The sequence below is a fragment of the Capra hircus genome, chromosome 17 (assembly GCF_001704415.2).
Source record: "Capra hircus breed San Clemente chromosome 17, ASM170441v1, whole genome shotgun sequence".
Taxonomy (NCBI): Eukaryota; Metazoa; Chordata; class Mammalia; order Artiodactyla; family Bovidae; genus Capra; species Capra hircus.
This window is the reverse complement of record NC_030824.1, coordinates 56,256,373-56,271,791: the sequence shown is the minus strand read 5'-3', so window position 1 is coordinate 56,271,791 and position 15,419 is coordinate 56,256,373. Positions and strand designations below refer to the sequence as shown.

General features: G+C 41.2%; 1 long non-coding RNA gene across 2 annotated transcripts in view; it reads left to right on the top strand.

Moving 5' to 3' along the window:
* Window positions 1-15,419, top strand: part of LOC108637891 — a 148,548-nt gene that overhangs the window by 4,518 nt on the left and 128,611 nt on the right. The window contains exon 2 of one of the 2 annotated variants that reach the window (XR_001919408.1): window positions 13,310-13,423. The exons of the other annotated variant lie outside the window; for it this stretch is intronic. This is a non-coding gene — a long non-coding RNA (uncharacterized LOC108637891). The remainder of the gene's footprint in view (window positions 1-13,309; window positions 13,424-15,419) is intronic. 2 annotated transcript variants of the gene reach the window in all.

Sequence of the window (15,419 nt, the reverse complement as noted above, 5' to 3'; positions counted from 1 at the left end):
GTGTCAGCTCAATAGCTGCGTGTCAGGTGCCAGGGGATGTGTTTATTTGCTCAGGCAATGGAGCTACATCTGAGAGAGCAGTGCAGCTGGCCTATCTGCCTGATTAAGCTTATGATGGTCCACTGTCATTCTCTGAGATGCATCTCCCTTCTGCACAGGTTACATAGATGAGTTGAATGTGGATGAAGTGGGAATCACCATGCCTGCATTTTTCAAGTCCTTGATCGTGGCCCTAATCTACTGCGGTCTTTCCAGGAATAGGGCAGTGCTTTTAGTTCACTATTTTCCTAGGTAGAGGCAGTTCTAATGGATTCCACCTTGCTATTCCCATTTGAATAACCCTCTCTCTGTAGGTCAGGGAGCCATTGTAGGGATTCTGCTAGCTGCTGAGTATATCTGTTCCAATAATTCTGGTATTGGGAAATAACCACGGAATAGGTTAGAGACCCCCTGGCTCACTCAGTGTGAAACAGACTTGAGCTAAAATTCCATTGACCACTTGACCTCCGTAAGCTCTTACTCAGACTGCTAGATCACAACAATGTTTTAGATCTCTTGGAATTAATGTCAGTTCTGAGTCAACACTGACATTAGTCCCCCAAAACACTAATTAATCAATTTCCTTTTGCCCGATCACAGTTACCTTGGCAAAAACTGTGGGTTACTTTGGGAAAGGCTGGGAGAATGATTAACAGTATAAATTTTGGGCAGTTCATCCAGTGGGTTCTGGATCAATAAAGTTAGTTAAGTCGCTCAGTTGTGTCCAACTCTTTGCGACCCCATGGACGATAGCCCCCCAGGCTCCTCCATCCATGGGATTCTCCAGGCAAGAATACTGTAGTGGGTTGCCATTTCCTTCTCCAGGGCATCTTCCTGACCCAGGATCGAACCCAGGTCTCCCGCATTGCAGGCAGGCGCTTTAACCTCTGTCCAGATCAAATCTAGGAAATGAATGAGGAACCTTGAAACCTGTCTTTTTATGGTTCAGGTTAAATTTTTGTTCTCTTGACCTAGAATTTTCCTGCTTAGACAGATCAAGAAAGAATTTAGTAGGCTTCCTATCTATTGCATTTCTAGGAATGAGATGATCAACTAGCTAATGCCTTAGGTCTATCTATTGCATTTCTAGGAATGATCCTAGCTAATGCCTTAGGTCTATACAAGTCAGACTATTTTGAATGCTGCTGCTTTGCTGTCCGTTATGGTCATCATACTGTCCTTGCCTTTGGCAGATCCCTGCCAGCCAGGATATAGTTACTCCCATTGCATTTAGGTTTTCCAATTCAGTGACTGCAATCCCTGTTGTAAGGTCTGGCCTAAAATGAAGAGCAATCACAGAGTTCTTCAAAGATGTTGGGGTTCTTCTAGAAGTCTGTTTCTCATGGTAGTGCTGAGAATATTTTCTGGACCTTCCTAGTGTGGATGCCTGGGTCTTAACTGTCAAATCCACTCTAACATTTCAATCTTCCTAAGTCTTTGAATCTCTGCATTAAGTGAAGGCAGATGTAGGATTTCTCATTTGCCCACTGCAGAGTGTCTGAGATCAGTAAGGGAATTCGTGTAGATGGGAGAGGGGAAAAAAAAAAAAAAAAACAACCTCTAAGATGGGGTGCTGCAACATTAAGATATTTGGAAGACTAGGAACAAATGTATTTGTTTCCTCCAGCCAAGTGTACATGCACAAGTGCAAGCATAGAATAAGCAGAGAGGGTTGGATATTACCAGGGTTGTAGTTTAGCCAAGTACAGGGAAAAACAGGAAAAGGGCTGGAGAATTAAGAGTGTATGCAAAGGAGTGGTTATAATTGACCATGCAGTTTAAGCTGAATAAAGATAGAAGTTTAGATATGAGAGACAAGAAAAATATATTAGAAGCAATGAATTGTTGGTTCTGGGGAGGTCAGAGGACTGTTGAGATTTTACAGTTTCCCAGTAGAAGTGGTGAGCTGGAAAAGCAGGAGATAGTAGTCAGAAAGTGAGGTGCCCAAGTTGAGATGATTGAGAGACAGTGCAGTTGTCCTTTGGTATCTGCAGAGGATTGGTTCAGGGGTCCCACATGGATGCCATAATCCATGGGTGCTCAGTCCCGTTTATAAAATGGCATTTGATTTGCGTGTATAAATACTTTGTGCATCCTCTTGTATACTTGAAATCATCTCGAGATTGCTTACCATACCTAATACAAAGTACAGATGACCCCTGAGCAGTGTGGGTGTTAAGAGCCCTGACTCTTTGTGCATTGAAAAATCCATGTATAACTTTACAGTCAAAGTCAGAAGGAGAAAAGCAAATATGGTATATTAACTCATATATATGGAATCCGAAAAGATGGTACGGATAAACCTATCTGCAGGGCAACAATGGAGACACAGACATAGAGAACAGGCTTGTGGAGAAGGGGAGGAATTAGAGGGTGGGAGGAATTGAGAGAGCAGCACTGAAGCATATACATCACCAAATATACAATAAATAGCCAGTGGGAATCTGCTGTATGACTCAGCCCCAACCCCAGGCTATGTGACAACCTAGAGGGGTGGGGTGGGGTGGGGTGGGAGGTGGGAGGGGGTTCAAGAGGGAGGGGACATGTATACCTGTGGCTGATTCACATTGATACATGGCAGAAACCAACACAATATTGTAAAGCAGTTATCCTCCAATTAAAAAAAATAAATTAAAAAAAACCTTTACAGTCAGTTCTCTGTACACGTGGTTCCACATCCACAGATTGAACCCACTGTGGATCATGCAATACTATAGTATTTAGTTAAAAAAAAAACACCACCAACAACAACCCACATGGAAGGACCTATACTGTTCAATTACATCTTGTTCAAGGGTCAACTGTAAATGTTATGTAAATAGTTGTCAGTGCACAGCAAATTCAAGTTTTGATTTTAGAAACTTTAGAATTTGTTTCTGAGTATTTTTTGATCCACAATTGGTTGAATTAGAGGATCTGGAATGTACAGATATGGAGAGCTGACAGTAGTGATTGGGAAGTATGAGAGTGTATGGGCACATGAGTATGTAGCTGGAGTAAGGTGGAGAATCAAATCAGTGGAGGAGAGAAGGTCAAGGCACTGGGTGACAATGTTTTAGGCAGATCATCTCTGGATGTTGAAGGCCACTGAGAGTAATCACAGGAGTAGGGTTTGAGATAGTGTCGGGGAGTAAGGAACTAAAATCTCCAGGGAACAGTGCCGCGGCCAGCACAAACAAGAGTCGCACCTGCACAGGGAGAGAACGGAGCGTCCCCGCTAAGAAAAATAAGAGATAGAGACAAAAGATGGGGTTGACAGGATCAGACCAAAATGGCTGATGCCTTCCTTTATTGTGCTGCAGTATATATAGGATAAAGTACGTGACTTCTGACATTCACAAGATTGTTCTTAATCTCCAAATACAATCACAAGACCCTTACCGTTGTGTACATCACAAATAGATAATCTATCTTCTATCAATAAGCTAATCTATCTTCTATGAAATGTTGCAAGAACCAAACGTCCTGGAGCCTTAAGGGTAATAAATTCTTCAGGGGGGCGGGACAGGGAGCTTAGGAACATGTCCTAGGGCTCTGCATAACGCCGAGCAGCTCCCAAGACTTAACCCTTCACGGGCAGTCCCCCGCAGCTCCCCTCTCTTTATTATTTTTTAAAAGCTCCATAAGATGTCGGTGTTGCAACATGTTTTTAAGTATCAGAACTCTCATATGTAAAAATTCTTTAACAATGCTACGAATAAGGCAAGGAGCTAAACAAATCAATATAAGCACAACAGTCAGAACCGCACCCACAGCAATTATGCTACGCCACAGTGAATGAAGGCTAGGGAAGTTAGAAAATAAATTTTGTAAAAAATTATCAACAGTATCAGCTATGTTCAAAGTAGCTTTTGGAGAATTTTCAATATTAAGAATTTCATTATGCAATTGCAATAGATCTAGAGACACATTAGTATTAAACCATATTCCTTGTAGATGTTTTTTCACCTTATCCCACGGAAAATCAGATGCATTATAAGCCTTTTTTGTAACACAAATCCACTTATAATTAGCATGACATTGGATTTTCATGCGGAAACTAATGCTCTGAACTTGTTCTCCTAGAACTCTAACCACATCATATAAAGCTGATAGTCTATCTTCTATTTTTCTATCTATATCTTCTTGTGTTCCCATTACTTTAGTAACATTATATGACAAGGAATCTACAGTATGAGCAGCTTGAATGGATTGTGCTAAAGATACAGAAGCGGTGACAGCATTTGCTATAAGGGTGATTAAAGATACTATACCCAGAACAATCAGGCTCACACGTCTTTCAGTGCGGCTAAGAGCCGTGTTAATGCGTTGTAGTAATTCTAAAGCAGTCTCGTCATACCAAGCTTCAGTTATTTCAACAGGTAACATTACAAAAGCAGGTTGTTTTACTATTATAACTTGTTCTCCTTTGGCAACACCTCTTATGCAATTGGTAAGTATGCAATTAGAACAATTTAAATGATAAATATTCAATGACAGTGTTATTTCCATATGGCCTTGTATCAGCATAAATGGATAAGGGACACAAGCTCTGGGATATAAAAACCCTGTAACTCCTACATTACCATATTTACTCCCACTAATATTGGATTGTAAATATAGACTATTGCCATGACCAAAAGCAGCCAAAAGTTTCCACAGTTCTGTTTGATATACTTGAGCAGTGTTTACAGAGAAAATGGGTGGATGCTGTCCTCGATTTTCAGGGAAATCAGGTGTTCCCCCAGGTGCCCAATCCCATAAAAGGGTGGCATCGGCGTTGTTGATGTTGTACACTGACGCAACCCGGGCTCGACATAAAGTCCAAGGAGTGTCTATTCCTATGCCGATGCTTAGATGTTTGTCGCAAAACGGAATGTCGAGAGGTCCGGTTCCGTCACGGTACGATCTTTTTCCGGTTTTTTCATCAATGCCAGAAATAGTCACTCGAGGATAAGATATATCAGCTGACACCTGTATACAGTGAGGATGTTGTGATTGATAAGAAAAGCACATAGGATATTGTGTAGTAAGACCATAAAAAGAGATATTAGCTTGCTGGGGAGAAATATGAATATCTGATTTTCCTCCCAAAAGACTTGTATCATTGACATAGACAGGTACTACTTCTTTATCCCATCCTAATGATTGAATCGTAGGTGGATCGGGAATGTATGCCCAAAAAGCCGCAGCCGCCCCGTTTTGTATCCGCTGTAACAGTAATAATAACATGATCAGTATATTGGTAGGCGTCACCGGAGGTTGTACATGAGCCTCATTCTGAGCATATCGCATCAACGCCTCAATCTGCCTTTGGGTAGGCAGCTCACTCGTGGGCTCGCTCAGTGTCATGTGGTGCATTTGATGTGTCAGGGAGTTCCTCCGCCGCGCGTACCAGCCTCTCCGGGATCCAGCGCGGTGCTTCGGCATCCTGTGGAAAAATACAAACATGCCCGCGTCCCCATATTGATACAGGGTCTGGCCCATACCACAGATTGGTAAGTGGATCTTTCCATCGTACGAGTGGTTTTTTGCATGAGGACTGTTCTCCCCAAAAACGTTGGGCTGCTGAATTGCCTTCTGCATCTAAAGTTAAAAAATTTAGAACATAAAGAGCATGATTCAAGGCATTATGCGGTGAGGGGCTATACAAGTCATTCCCCTTTTTTTGTTTTAATAGTTGATGTTTGAGACGCTGATGGGCTCGTTCCACAATACCTTGTCCCTGTGGGTTATAGGGAATTCCTGTTTTATGATGGATTTGGAAGGAAAGACAAAAACGTTGAAAAGAGCGGCTAGTATACCCGGGTCCATTATCTGTTTTAAGGGTGTGTGGAATTCCTGAAATAGAGAAGCAAAAGAGCAAATGTTGAATACAATGACGAGTTGATTCTCCAGTATGAAGGGAGGCCATGAGAAAATGAGAAAAGGTGTCGATGGAGACATGAACATATTTAAGACGTCCAAATTGAGGAATGTGAGTGACATCTGTTTGCCAGAGATGATTAGGGCGTAAACCTCGAGGGTTAATACCATATTGAGGGAGAACAAAGAATTGAGGACAGGTAGAGCAAGATTTGACGATTTGTCATGCAGCTTCACGGGAAATCTTAAATTGTAACCGTAAAGAATGACTATTTTGATGATGTAAGTTATGAGATTTTTGGGCTGCATCGATAGCTGATTGAAAAAACACTTGTTTAGTAAGAACGTCCGCAGTGTGATTGCCTTGTACTAAGGCACCAGGAAGGGTGGAATGCGCACGAATATGCCCAAAGAAACACGGGTATTGACGACGGTGGAGGGCCTGTTGAATTAATTTAAATAAGTTAAGAACTTCAGGAGAGGTTGTGCCGATAATTGGAACAGTTTCAATCATCTGTAGGGCACCGACCACATAGGAGCTGTCTGTAAATAAATTGAAGGAAGTGGATACAGTTAGCAATGCTTGATGGACTGCAAATAATTCCACAACCTGGGCAGAAGAGAAACTGGTATGTGCATAATAAGTTTGATGGTTAATAATTAAAGCTGCAGTACCATTAGAAGATCCATCTGTAAATATAAGTGTCGCTTCAGGAATGGGTTGTCGGCGAACTATTTTTGGAAAAATAAAGGCATGAAGGCTAGCAAATTGTAACAATTTATCAGAAGGATAATGATGAGTAATCCGTCCTGGGTAGTTTGCAAAAGCTATAGACCAATTATCTGAAAATTGAAAAAGCCAATCTTGTTGTTCTAAAGCATAAGGAATACAAATGAAAGGGGGTTCTATACCAAAATATTGGATGGCCTCATGACGTCCTTTTGCTACAATTTTTGCAACAAGCTCATAGTAAGGGAGCAGATGTTTAGTTGGAGTAGCAGATAGATATATCCATCGCAAAGGTTTATCTTGATAAAGAACTCCTGTAGGTGCTCGAGGGGTAGGAAGTATATACAAACCCCATGGCCGTTGGTAATCACAATAAGTAATCTGTTGTTGTCTAATAGCTTCTTCTATTGATTGTAAGGCTGATCGTCCTTCTGAAGAAAGTGTTCGGGGTGACGCAGGGTCAGAGTCACCTTTAAGGATATCAAATAAAGGCTGCAAGGTATAAGTGGGTAGTTTTAAATAAGGGCGTATCCAATTAATGTCTCCTAGAAGTTTTTGGAAATCATTTAGAGTTTTTAAATGGTCAGTCTGTAATTTTACTAATTGGGTATTATAAACGCGAGGATATAAGGAGAAACCCAAATAATTATAGGGAAAATGAGTTTGAATTTTTTCATCAGCTATGACAAGACCATTAAGACTCAAGTGTTTCTTTAGAATAGAAAAAGCTTGATACAATAGATGTTCGTCAGCATGAGCTAGTAATATATCGTCCATATAATGAACTAAATATAACTGAGGAAAACGTTGACGAACGGGAGCTAATGCTGTAGCAACAAATTTTTGACATAACGTAGGGCTTTTAGTCATTCCTTGTGGGAGGACTCTCCATTGATAGCGTTGCATAGGCTCTTTGAAATTAACAGAGGGCAAACTAAAGGCAAATCTTTTACAATCTTGAGGTGCAAGAGGAATAGTGTAAAAACAATCTTTTAAATCTATAACAATGATATAGGATTTAGGATATCATTGATATCCTAATGATACAGGAGAAAGGGAGACCGGCCTGGGGACTGTTTGAGCACTGCAGCAGAGAAGGAGACTTAGTGCAGTTATTTGAAGTCATAAAACTTAAATGGGCAGGTTTATTGAGGAGACAAGAAGAGTGGTCTGGAAGGAGCAACAGGGAGCAGGTATGTCATCTCCACCTCCGGACTTAGTAGTGGTGGCCTTTGGGGGTTGAGAGGGCTGCAGGGTTGATCAGATTTTAAAGCAAGAAGGGAAGGGAATGTTTACAGAGAAGGCGCGTTTGCTGATGACTGAGTCTCACAGATCCCAGTGGAGAGTTTTCAGGTACTGGACAGGGATAAGAAATGGGTCCAAAAGGGAGATGTTCAGTCTTACGGAAATTAGAGTCCTGAAGATGAGAGTTAACTTTGGCTTCTTGTGACAACTAAAATCGACAGGCATAAAGGGCATCATGAGATTCATCCTGATGAAAGTCTTTGAAAGAAGCTTTAAGCTCAGAGTGGAAACCATAATGTAATAAATGTGCAACCTCAGTGCCTATTCAAGGACAAGTCTGGGCTTGGAGCAGTCGTGAGTGAAATGCCGGCTGGCAAATGTCTGCCTTGTAAAGGGTGCAGGGTGGTTTATGGGGTTATGAAGGGATCTGAAGACCTTGAAGATAATCAAAGTTTATTATTCATTACCTTCAATTTACATCATCTAGCAATTATTGCTGCTATCTCAAAGGCTTTCATCATCTGAAGAGGATCTTTCTCAAAAGCTAGGCAGTGATTTTCTGCCCTCTTGCATGAGAGGAGTTTGAATAGCAGTAGTATGTTGTTGATTTGTAGACATTTTACATATGGTTGCATTCAAACAAAATTTGAAACTTGAGATTTTGATTTTTGAAAAATAATCCCCAAGCATCATAGCAGTTATGACTGGCTGAGCTTGAATTTCAAATAAAGAAATCATGGGGGGCCCCAGACCTAAAAAATGGACATAATGTTTATGAAAGTGAAGGCCGCTCAGTTGTGTCCGACTCTTTGTGAACCCATGGGCTGTCCATGGAATTCTTCAGGCCACAGTACTGGAGTGGATAGCCTTTCCCTTCTCCAGGGGACCTTTCTAACCCAGGGATTGAAAGGTTGTTGTTGAACCAGGCAAAGACGCCGGGATCCTTGGCGTCCGGAGGAAAAGAATTCAATCCGGGACCAGAGACGAGGCTTGATCACTCAGAGCTTCTGTGTAATAAAGTTTTATTAAAGTATAAAGGAGATAGAGAAAGCTAGAGATAGAGAAGCGGGTAGAAAGAGTACCCCCTTGCTAGTGTTAGCAATGGAATTATTTACTCTCCTGTTGGGAGGCGTGTTAGGCATTACTGATAAAATGGAGGCACGGTCCCCAGCCCCCTCTCCTCATTCCGCAGGGCATGGGTCCCGGGATGAAGGAGTTAGGCCTTGTAATTCTGACTTGTCCTTTCCTCTCCTTGGCTGAGTTGACTGAAAAGGAATATTAAGGTGCTTATTGTTTTTGAGAGGAGCACGAGAAGGCACAAAGCCTTCTGCAGCATTGCTCAGAAAATAATTCATAAAGTTAATCATTGACATTTGTTCAAGGACTTTTACAAAAGAGTGTTCCAGGATGAGCACATAGGCTGTAGCTTGAGGCCATGGGAGGGATTGCTATCTGAAGCCTATTTGTGAGGAGAATGTTTATGGCAAAGGAGTTTACTGAATTTAGGGCTTAGAAATAATTAAAACAGTTAGAAGTTAAAGATTTAAGGAATGTTGTAAAGTTAGCATATTTTACTATAGCTTATAGAAGTTAGCTATAGCTAGAAGCCTTTTTGAGAGATAGTGAACTCAGGATGTTAGGGGCAAACAGGATTTAGGAAGATAAGTAGTAAACTGAGGAATGTAGCATGAGTTACAATGTAATCAGAAGTTAACTATAGGACACATTAGAAGAGGTTGGAGAAGACTCTTGAGAGTCCCTGGGACTGCAAGGAGATCCAACCAGTCCATTCTGAAGGAGATCAGCCCTGGGATTTCTTTGGAAGGAATGATGCTAAAGCTGAAACTCCAGTACTTTGGCCACCTCATGAGCAGAGTTGACTCATTTGAAAAGACTCTGATGCTGGGAGGGATTGGGGGCAGGAGGAGAAGGGGATGACCGAGGATGAGATGGCTGGATGGCATCACAGATTCAATGGACGTGAGTCTGAGTGAACTCTGGGAGATGGTGATGAACAGGGAGGCCTGGCGTGCTGCGATTCATGGGGTCACAAAGAGTCGGACACGACTGAGCAACTGAACTGAACTGAACTGAAAAGAGGTAGATAATAGAAGACAAGGCTGATTCCCAGAGAATCACTAAAGCAGGAACTCTGTTTGAAGAGCAACAATGATTTATGGAGATAATAAATCTGGGAGAGGTGGAATTGAAAATGTCAAATCTCTGGCCTAATGTTTTTGTAAAAGTATAAAAGAGAATCTTAAAGTTGGAATAAACAGGCAGTCCAAAAGAAAACAGAGGCTACCTCATCGCTGCCACCTTTCATCTCTTCAGGTTGAACCCCTGGTTGCTGGAGTTGGACTCAGGCACTCTCCAATGAATCCAAAGAATGTCTGGAGATTGTAAAGACCTTACCAGACCTACTCCCATAATTTACATGTTAAGATAACAGAATTAGCCAGAAGGTTTAATCCAGAGACTGTCCTCAGGCAGCATATATTATTGTTATATAATCCTTGTGAAGAACAGACCTCAGTTCAGTCCCTCAGTCCTGTACAACTCTTTGTTGCTGCTGCTGCTGCTAAGTCGCTTCAGTCATGTCTGACTGTGTGCAACCCCATAGATGGCAGCCCACCAGGCTCCCCCGTCCCTGGGATTCTCCAGGTGAGAACACAGGAGTGGGTTGCCATTTCCTTCTCCAATGCACAAAAGCAAAAAGTGAAAGTTAAGTCGCTCAGTCGCGTCTGACTCTTAGCGACCCCGTGGACTGTAGCCTACCAGGCTCCTCCATCCATGGGATTTTCCAGGCAAGAGTACTGGAGTGGGTGCCATTGCCTTCTCCGTCCGACTCTTTGCGACCCCATGAATTGCAGCACGCCAGGCCTCCCTGTCCATCACCAACTCCTGGAGTTCACGCAAACTCACGTCCATTGAGTCGGTGATGCCATCCAGCCATCTCATCCTCCGTCGTCCCCTTTTCCTCCTGCCCCCAATCCCTCCCAGCATCAGGGTCTTTTCCAGTGAGTCAGCTCTTTGCATGAGGTGGCCAAAGTACTGGAGTTTCAGCTTTAGCATCATTCCTTCCAAAGAACACCCAGGGCTGATCTCCTTTAGAATAGACTGGTTGGATCTCCTTGCAGTCCAAGGGACTCTCAAGAGTCTTCTCCAACACCACAGTTCAAAAGCATCAATTCTTCGGCACTCAGCCTTCTTCACAGTCCAACTCTCACATCCATACATGACCACTGGAAAAACCATAGCCTTGACTAAATGGACTTTTGTTGGCAAAGTAATATCTCTGCTTATGAATATGCTATCTGGGTTGGTCATAACTTTTCTTCCAAGGAGTAAGCGTCTTTTAATTTCATGGCTGCAGTCACCATCTGCAGTGATTTTGGAGCCCCCAGAAATAAAGCCTGACACTGTTTCCACTGTTTCATCTATTTCCCATGAAATGATGGGACCAGATGCCATGATCTTATTTTTCTGAATGTTGAACTTTAAGCCAACTTTTTCACTTTCACTTTCATCAAATGGCTTTTTAGTTCTTCTTCACTTTCTGCCATAAGGGTGGTGTCATCTGCATATCTGAGGTTATTGATATTTCTCCTGGCAATCTTGATTCCAGCTTGTGCTTCTTCCAGCCCAGCATTTCTCATGATGTACTCTGCATAGAAGTTAAATAAGCAGGGTGACAATATACAGCCTTGATGTACTTCTTTTCCTATTTGGAACCAGTCTGTTGTTCCATGTCCACTTCTAGCTGTTGCTTCCTGACCTGCACATAGGTTTCTCAAGAGGCAGGTCAGGTGGTTTGGTATTCCCATCTCTTTTAGAATTTTCCACAGTGTATTGTGATCCACACAGTCAAAGGCTTTGGCATAGTCAATAAAGCAGAAATAGATGTTTTTCTGGAACTCTGTTACTTTTTCGATGATCCAGTGGATGTTGGCAATTTGATCTCTGGTTCCTCTGCCATTTCTAAAACCAGCTTGAACATCTGGAAGTTCATGGTTCATGTATTGCTGAAGCCTGGCTTGGAGAATTTTGAGCATTACCTTACTAGCGTGTGAGATGAGTGCAATTGTGAGGTAGTTTGAGCATTCTTTGGCATTGCCTTTCTTTGGGATTGGAATGAAAACTGACCTTTTCCAGTCCTGTGGCCACTGCTGAGTGTTCCAAATTTGCTGGCATACTGAGTGCAGCACTTTCCCAGCATCATCTTTTAGGATTTGAAATAGCTCCACTGGAATTCCATCACCTCCACTAGCTTTGTTCCTAGTGACACTTTCTAAGGCCCACTTGACTTTCATATTCCAGGATGTCTGGCTCTAGGTGAGTGATCATACCATTGTGATTATCTGGGTCGTGAAGATCTTTTTTGTATAGTTCTTCTGTGTATTCTTGCCACCTCTTCTTAATATCTTCTGCTTTTGTTAGGTCCATACCATTTCTGTCCTTTATCGAGCCCATCTTTGCATGAAATGTTCCCTTGATATCTCTAATTTTCTTGAAGGGATCTCTAGTCTTTCCCATTGTTTTCCTCTATTTCCTAGCTGTGAAAAGAAGAGAAGTGAAAAGCAAAGGAGAAAAGTAATGATACAAGATTCTGAATGCACAATTCTAAAGAATAGCAATAGGAGATAAGAAAGACTTTCTCAGGGATCAATGAAAGAAATAGAGACCAGACCTACTCCCATAATTTATATTTTAAGATAACAGGATTAGCCAGAAGGTTTAATCCAGAGACTGTCCTCAGGCAGGATACATAATCCTAAGGAATGCAGAGGGAAAGAAAACATTTGTCCTTTCTTCCTCCTTGAGAATTCCAGACCCCTATCAGGGGTTGACTTTTTTTCAACCTGCCTAGGAAATGACTCTCTCAGGATCAAACCCAGATCTCCCGCATTACAGGCGGATTCTTTACCAGCTGAGCAGAGAAGCTCAAGAATACTGGAGTGGGTAGCCTATCCCTTCTCCAGCAGATTTCTGGACCCAGGAATCGAACCAGGGTCTCCTGCATTGCAGGCAGATTCTTTACCAACTGAGCTCTCAGGGAAGCCAATAAAGGCTGTTTATAGACACGTATTAATAAAAAACTATAATACTTCCTATTTTGCCTCAAGTAGGCAACATGTGATACTGGAAGAAGTGGTGGGTGGGAATATTAATTTTTACATAATTCTTACCTGGTCAACAAGCTTATCTTTTCCCCTAACGTAAGACTAGATCTGTGTATCTCCATTTATTTATAACAGGAACTGAGAACTGTCACTGCTTTTGAATGCTGAGAGGTAAAAACTTTTCTGGTTGGGGATAGTGAAGGCTTTGATTGGTTCAAAGAGGTCCATGTAGCCACAGGGTGATGTCAGTAGGAAGGTGAAGAACAAGGAAGCAGGTGGCTGTGGTATGGCAGCAGTTTTACATCTTATGTGTTTATGGTATTTACAGAGTCTGAAGACTCAAGTTTGCTAAGATGCAGAGCGGGCTGGAATGGATAATCATGCAGTGTTTGTGTACAAGTTTTGAAGACTTAGATGGAAAGCAGGACTTGAAATATGCAAGGTACAGAGCCCAGTGGTTCCTTAAATTGTATTTCCTTGAAAGTTTTCTGGAAATGATTTGATTGGTTTTGGAATGTCTTGTTGTTTTTTAGTCTCTAAGTCGTGTCTGACTCTATGGCGACCCTATAGACTGTAGCTCGCCAGGCTCCTAGGTCCGTAAGATTTCCCAGGTAAGAATACTGGACCGGGTTGCCATTTCCTTCTCCAAGGGATCTTCTCAACTCAGGGATCGAACCTGTGTCTCCTGCATTGCAGATGGACTCTTTACCAGTGAGCCACCAGAGAATCTTTTATAGAAATAAAACAGTGACTTGTGGTTGTAAAAAAATCCTCTCTAGTTACTTACATAAGCTCTTTATTGAATGGATGTGTGTGTGTTTTTAATAATACTAGGTCTTCCCTATCATGGTTCCTTTTCTTAAGTATCACTAACAATTTCTTTCAGATCTCAATTTAAATGTCCTAACTTCAGGGGAAATTTTACCTAACTTCGCAAAATAGATCAAGTATTCTATAAAATATCCTCAGATCATCCTGTATTCCTCTCAAGCACCTATCACAATTATAATTATTTTTTCTGTAATTTTTGAATGTCTTTTTTCTACCTTAGAAAGTAAGTTCTTTGAGGCTGTTTGTCATGTTTTATCTTTCTTCCTGCTCCTTACCCAGCACCCAACACAGTATCTCCCAGTACTCAGCACTCAGTAATTATTAAATAATGAATCTTGGTTTTAGTTTAAAAAAAAAAAAAGTCTCTTTGGGGATATACTCATTTGGCAAATATCAGTATTGTTAGAGAGAAATTAGACAGGAAATAAGATTTTTAGTGGCATTATAAATCTGTAGGGACTATGTGTTGTTTTCCTTTACTGTAATTGGAATATGTTTATGTCTTGATGAGTTTTCTTACATGATGTGGACTTTGCCAACTTGTAGGTTATTAAGTGTTTCAAATAATGTTTTATAGCTTTCCTTCTGAGGCTTTGTACATATTCTTTCTCAAAGATGAGATATCCTTTCTTTGTACGTATTTTTTCTCAAAGTTTACCAGGGAACTTTGTTTCTCAGTGTAGAAGAAATTATTTGTATTTTAAGAAGCTAGTGCTTAAGTCAGCTTTATTTACAAAGCATTTCATGTGAGGAGCAATCCAGAGTGTTTCTCTGAAGTTCTCTTTTAGCGCTAAAAAGTAGACTGTTGTGGTAAACAAAGAACCAGAGAATTGGTTACAAAGCAGGCCAAATAATCTTTCTGGGTTTTTATATGTTGTATACTTTTCATTTTCAGTTGCATATTAGTGCAGAAGAAATATTACTATTTTTAAGTACAGACCTAGGTATTGATAGAGTGACTGTACTGCCCTCTTTTATGTTGTGGCCTTCGGTGAGACACATACTTGGACTTCAGCTTCCTCATCTGTAAAATGAGGATATTTTCTTATTGTTAGGGATGTTCTGTGGATTAAATAATCTAGATATAATGTTTCTCAAATAATGGCACACAACACACACTTCTGCTCATCTGGTGATGTTAAAGAGAAAAATCACAGGCCCCAAACAGTGTCACTTGTGCTAACATCCATGACACTACACCTAAATTTAATACCCAGCCCAGTGAGAGAGTCAATTCTGAGGCAGATTGATAAGAGGTCCAGGGGTCCCCAAAGAGAGAGGGGTCTGGAATTCTCAAGGAGGCAGAAAGGACAAACTTTTTTGTCCCTCTTAATTTCTTAGGATTATATAACAATAATATATCCTGCTTGAGGACAGTCTCTGGAAAAAAACTTTCTGGCTAATCCTGTTATATTAAGGTGTAAATTATGGGAGTAGGTCTACTGAGGTCTTTACAACCTCCAGACATTCTTTTGATTCACTGTAATAACTAATTAGAGAGTATATAACTCCATGGCTAACACTAGCAAGGGGGTACTCTTTCTGCCCCTTCTGATGCCTATGTCAGAAGTTTTTTCTATCTCCTTTATACTTTAATAAAACTATTA